The sequence below is a fragment of the Grampus griseus genome (assembly GCF_964374135.1).
Source record: "Grampus griseus genome assembly, chromosome: 12".
NCBI lineage: Eukaryota > Metazoa > Chordata > Mammalia > Artiodactyla > Delphinidae > Grampus > Grampus griseus.
The window spans coordinates 67,794,676-67,808,075 of record NC_139006.1 but is presented as its reverse complement, the minus strand read 5'-3'; the positions used below and the strand labels follow the sequence as shown (position 1 = coordinate 67,808,075).

Here is a 13,400-nt window from a genome sequence, read left to right as displayed (position 1 = left end):
TAAACTGCTGCATAATATCATATGATATTGCTTATCTGCAGAATCTAAAAAAGTTGATACAAATGAAATTATATAAAAAACAGAAAGAGACCCACAGACATAGAAAATAAACTTATGGTTACCAAAGGGGAAAGGGGGGGGATAAATTAGGAATTTGGGATTAGTAGATATACACTACTATAAATAAAATAGATAAACAAAAAGGAACTACAATATAGCACAGGGAACTATACTCAATATTTTGTAACAACCTATAAGGGACAAGGATATGGAAAAAATAGATATATTTGTATGCACAACTGAATCACTTTGCTGTACACCTGAAATTAACACAGCATTGTAAATCAACTATACTTCAATTTAAAAAAATAACAAATTTAGATTATGATTTGTGTCATTAGTAGTTTAAGCAAATTTGCCACCTGCACACTCGAAGGCCTTTTTCAAAGTTCTTGTTCTTAATTTATTTTCCTGAATGTTCTAAGTGCTTTGGAAACAATGAAAACAGCAAACTCCACTTCGCTGGCCTCATGCCTTCACCCCAGCTTCAACTGGCACCAGCCAGATGGATGAATTTGCCCAGTTGCTACAAGGGACAGTTGGCACACTTGTCTCCACTGATGTTATGTAAAATGTCAGAGACTTTTGAATTTGATTTTGGCATGGCATGATGGAAACATTCCAAATCCAAAGACTGTAGAGAGCTGTACAATCACCACACAAAGGGACTGATGTGTTGCATATTGAATTCAGGCAATGATTACATATAATTGTATCATTACCATCATTACCTAGAGTGAGATTAATGGAAGCGACTATTCAGAAAAACAAGAAAGAAATTAGCTTTGAAGGAGCATAATGAAAGATTTTAATTGTGGGAAGAATTCAGTCACATTTTGAAATTACGGGTTGTGATTCCATCAAGCTCACTAACCCCGTACCTTATTCACTGCTTCAACGCATGTGCTACATTCCATTTGTCCACACAATGACTAACGAAGGTCAGATAGCTACGGAAGATAATCTCACCCCAAAGCTAGTAAACCAACCTGTCCAAAATGTTACTTTAATAAATGGGCAGAGGAATTTACAACACCTATTGACAGAGCAAATAAATGAAGTGGGTGTTTGGTTTGTTTTTTTGTATGTGCCATTAAAGCCTTCACATCAGTGGCATAACCCCTGTTGGAAGCAAGATAACATGGTACAGAGGTGAATTATGTATGTTTCATATTAAGTCAGAGATTAGCAATTCTTAGCATCTAAGATAACAGTCCAATTTTTTTTTTTTTTTTTTTTGCGCGGTACGCGAGCCTCTCACTGTTGTGGCCTCTCCCGTTGCGGAGCACAGGCTCCAGACGCACAGGCTCAGCGGCCATGGCTCACAGGCCCAGCCGCTCCGCGGCATGCGGGATCCTCCCGGACCGGGGCGCGAACCCGTGTCCCCTGCATCGGCAGGCGGACTCTCAACCACTGCGCCACCAGGGAAGCCAACAGTCCAATTTTATTCAAATGCATTCATATAATCTACATAACAGAGTCCCATTGGTTGTTTTTTTCACCAGGGGTTGTGTGCATTTTCCAACTTTAAATATACATAAGAAAGACTCTTGCTAGTCCCTGAGTCAGAGTAGGGAAAGGTTCCTGAACCATAGGTTCTGCAAAGGAATGGTACTGGAATTCTTGACTAGAGGGGCCTTGACATCTAGGGATGCACCTTCCTCCCCTACCTCTCACTAAGGCTTTTTAGAGACTCTCAGAGGAAGCTCTTAGAGGGGTTACAAACTGGATCAGAACACTTAGCCCCATATCTAAATGTAGATTTGGACATAGGCTATGGTTTAGAAATTGTTGCAATATAGACCCTTTCTTAGTCGAGTTCAATCAATATGTCAGTTAACATTAAGTCATATGCACATACTGTCTAAATTGCAATATAAATAATTTAATATAGTGGATTTCTTTGTAACAACTCTGTGTTCACTCTGGAAACTCAGAAGAATAAAAAGCTGCATATCCTCTAGTCTGAAAAAACACTATTTATAGCAGTCAACGTATCCACTGAAGAAAAACAACTGCTCACCCCTTATATGATACAGCATTTTACATATTTTAAATATGTATTTTGTATCTGTTCTTTACAAAAGCTAAAGAGGTAGAAAACCCAGGAATCATGACTTCCTTTGATGGCAAAACTATAAAATATAAAAGTGGCTCAGGTAAAACAGATAAAAACTTGAAATAATTTCTTTTTACTCCCAGTTCAGAACTCTTTTCAAAAACAGCATTAGAACCACGTGGGATGAAGAAACAGCTCCAATGATGAAACCCATCCATATTCAGCCACAGCCCCTACACACCAACACAGTCTGACGAGCCATCATCATCTCCTTCTAGGTAACTGCCGTAATTCCCTTACTGGTCCCCTGCTTCTACTCTTTCCTGTTCTCATCTTTTTTGTACCCTACAGCCAGGTTGATCCTTTGACCCTACAGCCAGGATGGTGTTCTGATCATGCCACCTCGGATTAAAACCCTTCAATGACTCACCACTTGCTCTTAGGAAGAAAGCCTAAAACACTTTACACGGCCAACTTTCTTTAGGTCTCTATTCAAAGGTCACCTTATCCTCCTAACCACTCTGTAAACCAGGAACTCTTCTCCCCAGTCAGTCTCCATCCTCCTCACCTGCTTTAGTTCTCTTCATAACACTTACCACCTGATACAGTCTCTATTTATGGGTCTAGCTGCTAATTATTTGTCTTCTCAGGCATTCATCGGGTTTGTTCACGTCTATATCCTCGGAATAGCACCTCATAGCTTATGCTTGTCTTTTATTGATAAACTCAATGCAGAAATGCTGTCTTAGTCCATTTGGGCTGTTATAACAAAATACTACAAAATACCACTGGCTTATAAACAATAGAAATTTATTTCTTACAGTTCTGGAAGATGGAAATACAAAATCAGAGTTCCAACACAGTCAGGTTCTGGTGAGGACCCCCTTCCAGTTGCAGACTGTGGACTTCTGTGTCTTCACATGGTGAAAGTGGACTAGGGAGCTCTGGGGGTGGGGGCGGGTAGGAGGGGTCTCTTTAATAAGGGCACTAGTACCATTCATGAGGACTCCACCCTTATGATGTAAGAACCTCCCAAAGGCCTCACCTCCTAGTGGCATCATATCGAGCATTAGGGTTTTGACATATGAATTTGGCGGACACAAACATTCAGGCCATAGCAATGCCCTGCGTGATCCAGCTCCTGCTTACCTTTCCAGCCTCAACCCTCACATCATTTCCTCTTGCTCTTGGTTCTCCAGGCCCACTACCTTTCTTCATGTTCCCTGAATGTGACAGGATTCCTCCCATCCCACTGTCTTGTTCCTAAGCCTGGAAAGCATCTGCCTCCAACTCCTTTAAATTAATGCTTGTTTCTCCCAGTATAGCAGGATTTTTGGTTGTTGTTGCCCTGCTGACTTTTGTGTCACCAGTAACTGGTCTATAGAGTGAATGTCACTTTGATATGACGTTCCTATTTATTTATGTCTAAATAGGTAATGTGTTCTTTTATTGAGTTAAAATCCATCAATGTTTCATTCCCATTGACTGGTTCATATTTGAAAGTGCCTTGGTGAGTAAGTTGGGTAAAGTTAGGCAGTCCATAAACTGCCACAAATGGAACCCCATTAGCAAATTGCCCTATTTGTGCAGTTAGTAATGGCAAGTTTGGGGTGGCTTTCACAGAGTTAAATGCTTTTAGCGCAAATTAAATTAGCAGATTCTCAAAGCTTCTATCATAAGCCATATTAAAAACATTTATTAACCCTCTGGATTTAAGTGAGGTAGAATTAGGCTTGAAATATTTAGAGTGTCATAATTACGGCATTTTCTTCCAAGAGGAAGGACACTTATTTACAAACCATGAAAGTTACATTTTCATGTTAGAAGCTACAAAAAAAGGGGCACTTACCCCTACTTTCTGTTGTGAATCAGTCTTCTCACATTGTCCTCACCTTGCTGAACAAGCAGATTGAAAAAAAGATTCTAATTCAACCTTGATTTTATTTCAACCCAGTGCATTTACTGTGGACCCATCCATGACAGTCCCCAAACGGAGTCAGAATTAGCAGCTACTCCTCAACAGTTCATATGTGCTGACAAAGATGACCAATCAGAAAGGCTCCCTGCCTCAAAAAAGCAACAAAGCACACTTTCTCCCCACTCCTTATAAACAAAGAAAAAAATTGTCCACTTCTGAAACATTTTGCCTAATGCTATGCCTACTGAGAATAAAGAATCTCACTAGTATCAATCAAACAGATGGATATTAAAATATTTTTGTGTTTGCAACCGGCACACCATTTCCCTGATGGCATGGGAATTAACTGGCAAATCTGGATCTTGGAAATAGTTGATGTATAGAAATAAGTTATCAGGATTCAGACGGTAAAGGCTGATGGGAAGAAGAGTGGGAAAAATGGAAAGAAAATGGCTTTAGGATCAAATAGACCTGGGATGGACATTCATTTCTGCTACTTGCTTACCATTTAATTGTCTAGACCTCAGTATATTTGAGGAAATATCATTTAATTGTGAGCTGAGGAAATACCATTTAATTGTCTAGACCTCAGTATACCTCTTTCTAAAATGGGGCTAATATAATATCTAAATCTTTTGTTGTGGTAGAAATTAAATGTGATAGCATAAGTTGAAGGGATAATATGACATCTTACATAAAAAGTCTAGTAAATGTTAATCCTCATCCCTACCCACCATTGCAATTTATTAATAGACTCAGGGAGGATTTGACACACTGAAATCTAGTCAATGTAAGAACTAACCAGTGATTTTCCTCCTGTATTTTAACTATCCACAGAATTCATCTAAAATTGTTTCTCTTCATGTTATATATACTAGGCAAAAGCCTAAAGCTATAGGATATTTCTGGTAGGTTTAGATTTATGATAGAGTATATGTGGTGGATTTAGGAAGGACAGTATATTAAAATGCATTTGTTTCTTTCTTTTAGGAATATCAACAACATGGAATATGAGGTTGGCCACCCATACTATGAAAGCAGGGAAGGCGGCTAGCTGAATGACATGATTTGCAAGTCCATTCACTCATTCATTCAACATTTATTAAGTTCTTGCTGTGTGCAAGGCATTGTGCTGCTCCAGAGCGATAACATGAGTACAACTGCTATGTCCCTTCCTTGACGAAACAAAGAGTCTAATGATGAAGAAAGGTAGTAGTATCTATTAAAGTACTGCATAATACTGTTCAGTAAATAATTAAAACCGAGATAAGCCCTTTGAAGGAAAGGAGCTGAAAGAATATATGATGAAGGAATCCCATTTGCATAGAGACATCCAGGAAGGCTTCCCTATATAACAGTGGTTTGGACTGCTGGATAAGTGAGAGTTAACTGGGAAACCGAGGAGAGGTCACTCGCCTTCTCTCCCTGGGAAACCCCTCATCCTTCAAGACAGAGCATCTTGAAGCTTCTTGATTCCCACAGGCCTAATTGGTTGCTTCCTCCTCTGTCTTCCCAAAACACTCCTTCTGTTCTACTTCAAGGTTTCCCACAATGTAATTATCTGTGTATATTTCCCGTCACATGTATCATGAGGCCAGGATGCTGTCTCATTTTCTGTAATAGCAAGGCTCCGTACCAAGGCACATAGTGGTCACCCAGGAAATGTTTCAAGGATGAATCTACACCTCTCTGACCCTGTGACGATGCTTAACACTTACACGTAACCAATTTATTTTAATTAAGAGTTACGTTTTTGAGGAGAAGATTTTTTTTTTTCCTTTTTACAGTAGTGGAATTCTGAGCAATTTTGCCTAATTATTTGATTTCTATTCTAGCTACTGTATTGTTTACACAAAATATAAACATTTTTTAAAAAGTCTGTTAGAATGCAAGCTATCAGAAACTAACACCTCAGAGTTCAAGTAACTGGTAAGATGGACTTTAATAACCTAGGAAGAGCCAAAGGGATCAGGATCCTGTATAACCAAGTTTTGATTCAGGGAAGTAAACCCAACATACAATCTTGTAGAAATAACCAAGCAAGACTTATGGATTCTTTACAGCAATGATTAAACTGAAACTGCCAGGAAGTTCCATAGGGCTAAGTGGTACTTTGCCATGCAATAATAATTGTTTGGTTCAGCAAAAATGCAAGGAGATGCAGAGAACTTCTCTCCTGTGGAGGTTTCTGCATTTCTGCTAGATCAGAGATACACACTATGGGCCCTCCTTCCCTCATAGTATTCTGTTTCCTAGCAACCAACATGTCTAGGCATTACAAGCAAGGGGGCTACATGAATATACACCCTTACTCTTTTTAACAATAGACAGGAAGAAATGCAGTGGGGAAACATCTGTAAATCATGATCAACAACAAAAATACTATCTTCTAAGAGTTTGCTTGAGAATGAGCATACTATCAAAAATGTAACTCTGATTTGCATGTAATTTAAATACCTTCCTCAATGTTTGCTGGAGGGCATACTTCCTGTGTTCCTGAGTCTATTTTAATATCTATAACTGAAAACTAAAACACAGTAATAGTAAAATTAGGATGATAACTATAATTATAAATTCCTTCATATCACTATTCAATAAATGTTCTTTGTAGTGGATTTCCTTTGGTTTTATGTTCACAAATAATATTCATTTAAGATAAATTGCTATGCCCTGTGGGAAAAATAATATTTCAAAGCTTTATGCCTTGTAGTTTGTCAAACTTTTCAACTGACCTGATACTCTGGGTCAAAATGGCTTTTTCAATTAAAAATTGAGAAGGAATAGAGGATGCAATAAAGCAGGTAACAGCAAAAGCTAAGTATGGAAGCAAGGTTATTAGTGTCGGAAATGGAGAGGAATAAGTAACTTTAACAGCAGCTGGCAGATTTAACAGTAGAATCACTGAAGAAAGAATGGGCCAAAAGGATAGGGGCAATAAAAGAAGAGGAAAGGAATAACATGTGAGAGCCATGGGGTGGAAACAGAAAGAAGGGATAATGAAGGCAGTGAGCAGAATTGGTTTCCTAGTGAAAAGGTTAATTAAATCTTTCGTGGCATGAAATTCTTAAAGAACTACTTTTCTGACTATGTGTGTATATATTCGTGTGTGTTCTTTGTAAACACTCAGAGATGATAATGATTCTCTCCTAACATCCTTTCCCACTAATGCCTGAGCACATTTATTTTAAAAGGACAATAATTTATTATTTTAAGGCTTCTAACATGTTGAGTAGAAAGAAATTTAACACTGTTGACCTGAAAATAAATCTTAGGAGCCAGAGTTTTATCTCTTTTCCTTGTTCTGCTTTATTTTCTCCAAAATTTAAAACAAACAACAGAAAAGCAAATCCAATATCTCTATTAAAATAGATGGCATAATGAATGAATGCTTACAAACAATAGAGGGGACAAAAAGGGACCCATAAGGCTTGGGAACTTCAGTACTACTCTGAAGACCATGATGCTGATTTCTAAGCTGAAGAAATGATTATAGATCATCCCAGGAGGACGCCAACCAATAAGACGGCTGCAGCGCTATTTGTTTTCTGCCTTTTGTGTGTTTCTTAACGTTAATCTTGCAGTGCTGTCACACAGATTCCAGCAGCCTGGGGCAGGCTGGGGGCTCCGGGAGGGAGGGTGGAGTTTCTGATGTCAGTGTAAAGGGCAAATGTTGATCAGTATCATCAAGAACACACAGTTCATCCAAGGTGTGACATGTTGTCTCCATCACTGTTACCCTTTTATGCCCATCCATGTAGTTTATACACCCTTACGGGGGAAGGTATTGTGTGCAGTGAATACCTTCCTTTTGTTTGTTCTATATTTAGCCTTAGCCTTGACTTTAAAAAGCATGTGATTTATTTGTTTTCAGAATCCCGGCATATTCTGACTACTGAAATAATTGCAGTGGATCAGGCTACAAGTTGTAGGGGAAAAAGTATGAATATACCTGCTCAACAAGAAGCCAGCCTTCCAAGACCCTCCTGTGCTTAAATAGAATCCTTTCATGTGGAAAATCAAAAAACAGAGTGAAGCAGCTTCCTGAGAAAGGCAATTTTTTTTTTCTTTTCCATTTTGTCAGAAAGCAAATGTGAGAAGGGGAGAATCTGTCAGAGATGTTTCATTCTGCCCTCAACTTCTTAAGAGAAGTTCCCATGATTTTATCTCCAAAGAAAGGCATTTCCTCCTTCTTTACCAGTGAGAGATTACTTTGGTTTGTCAAAAATGGGCAGGGTGAATGTTTTTCTAAGTTGAACCAAAATAATAATGATGATGATGATAATGACAACAAAAACAATAGGACAATTACAGAACCAGGGATGGCAGAACAACGTAATGTAGCAGCCGCTACAATAATTGTTATTGTTGTATGGCCAATGAAGACTTTTCCATATGCTTTGAGCCTTAGCATAGGCTGAAAAACAGGCATTTTAGTATTCAAGTCTTCACTTTTCCATCTTATTTAATGTAGGCATACTTCCTTCCCCATAATTGTAGGGCAAGGATAGTTTTGACATTAATGAATTAGCTCTAGTAATACTAAGGATGGGCAATATTTATGATTATAGAATTCATTCAAAGACAGAAATTTAAAACACTGGTGTTAAGAGAGAAGAATTAAAGCCTATCCCATAAATTAAATGCGTTATGTCATGTCTAGCACAGAACACTGGCTGAATTTATTTGCTGTTGAATTTCACTGATTCTCAGATCTCTTCGGGCTACATTAAAAAATTTACAGGATATATTACATTCATGTTTCTGTAATAAGTACTTGGAAAAAACCAAAGATATTAAAAATGCTTTCTCTATCCTCGAGGCATCTACAATCTAGTTAGGAGGATAACATTTAAAACCCAAAAATGTCTTCAACTCAAGGCACGAGGAAATCAACCTCTAGCAAAGATCACTGAGTGAGCAAAACAGGTTCTACATGCTAAGCTATGTGAAGGCCCAACAACTCCTAAAAGAAAACCAATGAGGGGGGGGGGAAGGAAGAAAGAGAAAGAAAGGAACGAAGAATGGAAGAAAGGAGGAAAGGAAGGGAAAACCTACCACTGGATCTAACTTTAGACTTGGGACAGAGCCACGGCTGGACCTAACTTGACGTTCTCTGGGCGCCTAACACGGAACCAAGACTTGTCATAGAAAGACTCATCCTCAGTTTAGTCATCTGTAAAGTGGACTGGAAAATTCCCACAAACACATCTCCTAGGAGCAAGGTCTGGCTTGTAAAACTTTGTTAGATACAAGACAGACATTTTAGGTACAAATCACTTACATGTATATATTGCTTAGTAGAGTATATGATTTTACATACTATCGGATAAAGCATTGATTTGTCTGAGTTGCCATTACCAACAATAGTAGTTGTCCTAAAAATAGTGGTAGATGCCATTTATTGAGCACTTACTACTACATGATGCATGTCCTTCTGTACTTCATCTGACTCAGTTTATCCTCAAAACTCTATGAGGTATCTAAAACTACTACCACTTACAGACAAACTCAGAGACTCAGTGATAGAGTCAGGATTTGAACCCATTTCTGCCTCTGACTACAAAGGCCCCCTGCTGTTGACCATTCCATTCTTGGATCTGGTTACACTTATGTATACAGCTTGTTCTGCTAAACAATAAGAGTTGATAAAGGAAAAGATGTGAATTAAAAATAAAGAGTATATCACAGTACTTTCTAAAGCTGACTAATCTGTAAAGGCCACTGAATATGCTCACTTTACAGATAATTAAGGCCAAGAAAGGGTCAATCATTTGCTGAGGATCACCCACCTACATCGTCAAAACTAGACATGGCACCCAGGCTGATTGATTCCTATGCCAGCCCTCCTTTACTTCTTCAATACCTTAAAATAGTAAAGTGCTGAGGAAAGAATAGCATTCACAGAATTTGCTAATTATCTAAAAAGTTAAATAAAAAGCTCTTTCCATGTCAATCTTGGTTACTGAAAATCTAAAGTATGGGTTGGATTTACTGCTTTGGCAAACATAATAGAAGAACAAAATATATTTCTTGGCTTCAACATGCTACTGTGGAGTTGGTACTGAAATAGGATAAATTTGGGCTTTACTTTCAACTTAACTAGTTATTTGCTGTGCAGATGTGTAGACTGTTGCATGAAGGTTTCCCAATGAATCACGCCTCTGGGTATTCACTCCCTTGAATGGCGCCTCCAGTATCAGCTCTAGACTTGGTCATGTGATTTGCTTTGGCCAATGTCCAACAGGTAGGACACAGCAAGGCCTGCACACTGGGGACAGCTGTGGTGGCAGTGTGTAAGAGCCCATCCTAACCTCACTGAGCATAGAAGACCATTGGTGAGAAATGCCCAGCCATTGCTATTACAGCTGAGCTCAGTCCTCAGCTGTGGTACCCAGAACCTAATGGAGGCACATCCAGCTATGAAGAAGATTAATAGCCTAAGGTAAAAGAGTTTGCCCCATCGTGGGCTAAACACTTTCAAGAGACAATGTCTCCTTTTCCATGTCTCAAGTCTTCAGTGAAACATTAGCAGTGAGATCCAAACCTAGGCATACCTTTTTCTACCCACTCCTTTCTACCCCATCCAGTTGTATATCTCATGTTTCAGAAAGGGCCCTATCTCCCCCAACCTTTGAGCATGAGCTAGACTTAGTGACTCAATTGCAAAAAACAGAGGATGCCAAGAGAAAACTAGAAATGTAACGGTGGAGCAACTCAGCAAATACTACCTTGTTCAAGTGATGAAGGTCAACATCACCAGTGCAGGTAATGACGGTTCATCTGCCTCATGAGAACATCAGTCTAAACATGAGATAAATGTCAGACAATCCCAAATTATAGGGCAATCTACAAAATCCCTGACTAGTACTCCTCAAGACTATGAAGGTCTTGAAAATAAAAGAAAAGACTTAGACACTATTACTGACCAGAGGAGACTAAGGTGACATGACAACTAGATAATTAAATGTGATGTGGCATTCTAGACTCAATTCTTTTTTTTTTTTTTTTTTTTTTTTGCGGTATGCGGGCCTCTTACTGTTGTGGCCTCTCCCGTTGCGGAGCACAGGCTCCAGACGCGCAGGCTCAGCGGCCATGGCTCACGGGCCCAGCCGCTCCGCGGCATGTGGGATCTTCCCCGGACCGGGGCACGAACCCGCGTCCCCTGCATTGGCAGGCGGACTCTCAACCACTGCACCACCAGGGAAGCCCTCAATTCTTAAACAGAAAGAAAAATGGAACATTAATGAAAAAACTGGTGAAATCCAAATGAAGTGTGGAGTTTGGTTTAAAAATGGGAGGGACATTTATCATATAACAAATGTCATTACATCCTTCCAACCCACGAATGAAATTGAAAAATAAAAGACATAATCCACTCAGAGGACAGGAGTAGTTCTGCTCACAATGCTAAACAAGATTTTATTAGGTATCTAGACACAGAATACACTAAATGAAGTGGGACTGAATCTAAGGTCTTCTTCAAAGCTAGGGCAAAAAGTATAAAAGTAAAAAGGAAAGGAAGGGAGGGAGGGAGGGAAAGAAGGGAAATAAAATGATTGTGTGCTTATATCCTCTTGTTTCATATCTCTCCCTGTACCCATTTCCAGTAAAAAGTGGAGTACGTGAAGAAAAACCAGTTACTGTAGAGTTAATTTAAAGATTTAAAGAGTCAGATTCTAGTTAATTGAGAGTTTTCCTATTGGCATCTTATAGAGACTAGCCTATAAATTAAAATGTATACACGCATACATCACTTTTAATAGTACTATTGTAAATAAATATTTGTTTTTAAATGTTATTATTAAATGTTTAGATCGGTTCTAGCAAGTCACAGACCTTTTTAATGTCAATATTCTGTACTAATCTTTTGTTATCCCAAAGCATAAACATAATTAACCTATTACTGTTTTCTTATTTTGCACAGAGATTAATGTAGGGTGGTGGACAGTATTCATACTGGTTTATCTAAACCGATTTGTGATGACAACATAGTCTGGAATGGAGATGGGGAGAATCTACAAATTTGCAGGGGTCGACATGAATAAAAGCTTACACTTTGAAAAAAGTGCATCTGGCTCTTTAAATATTCATGAAAATAATAATATAAGGCCTCTGCTCTGTGGGGTGTTTACCCTCTTTTCAAGAGTTTAGTTCTGCAAATGTGACGGTAAAAAGGTTGGCAGATGATACTGAATAATGCTATTGTAATGCGGGGGAAAAGGTTCTGATGGAGAACAACATCATCTGGGCCTTTTGAGTTTTTTTTAAAGCATATTGGAAAGAGATCAAGAAGGGCCCCTTGGCAAATAACATAAAACAGAACTAACAACGAGCAGAGGCAGACAACCAGGAAGGATGTGCTAATTCCACATATGTCACTTTTGGAACTGGTCGCACTTTCAGTCATATGACAAGGTCTATTCCCTTCTAAGGAATGATCAGCTTCCAGGGATAGAAATGGTGACTGATTTGCAAAATCAATTGTCCTGGATTACGAAGCACTTGTGTCTGAGGTCCAAGCATCTATTTAGCTGGAACCCCAACTTTGAATTCAAGGATGATTATCTTAAGCCTCCCAGCAGGGGTCAGTAAGCTAATGATAAAAATATAAACTCTGATATACTATGTAATTACTGTTTCCACTGACAACATGAGGGAAAAAGAAAACAAAAAAACAAAAACACATGTATGATATCAAAGATCCTGCTGGGTAAGCTTTGGAAGAAAATACAAAATATTTCTCAGCAAAGTGACAGTATTTTACATAGAGAGTCAAAATATAATAGTTGCACTTTAGTGTAATGTTTACAGAGAGGGCAGGAGTCTGTAGTCTGCTAGCTTTGAGAATTATATGCATTTGGTGTACTATTTTGTACTAGTTTGGTGTACTATTCTCATATTATAAATATATACAGGAAAGAGACTGAACATTGGAAAATTAATGATTTTCCAACAATGATTTTGCTTAAACTTTATACTTAAATAATTTGAACATAATAGAGGCAGCATTTATATACATTCTGATTTCATTGAGGACTCAGTCACTTAAGTCACCTTTCATTTGCAGAGAGGCCCTCAGTCACCTCGTCCTGGTACTCCATCCTCATACTTGCTACACTCCCTGGCCCTGGAATAGTTTGGAGCTTTGAATGGGTTGTAATGATACTAGCAAGAGTGGAGAGCTGAGATCTTTTACTTGAAAAGTATAATTCATTTCCTTGAAATCAGCCCCAAACCCGTTCCTAAAATTTAAAAGATGGTCATGGACAAATGGGGTCCCGTCATCTTGCCAGCTACAAATCCAAGATCTTTACCATGGCCTGTATCCCTCACCTTGATCTTCTCACTCCAGAACACTGGCTC

The 13,400-nt window shown here is 38.7% G+C and overlaps 1 protein-coding gene across 1 annotated transcript in view; it reads right to left on the bottom strand.

The window, feature by feature from the left end:
* Nucleotides 1–13,400, bottom strand: part of DCC (DCC netrin 1 receptor) — a gene marked incomplete at both ends in the record, with an annotated part of 1,164,115 nt that overhangs the window by 827,818 nt on the left and 322,897 nt on the right. The gene's annotated exons all lie outside the window — the stretch shown is intronic.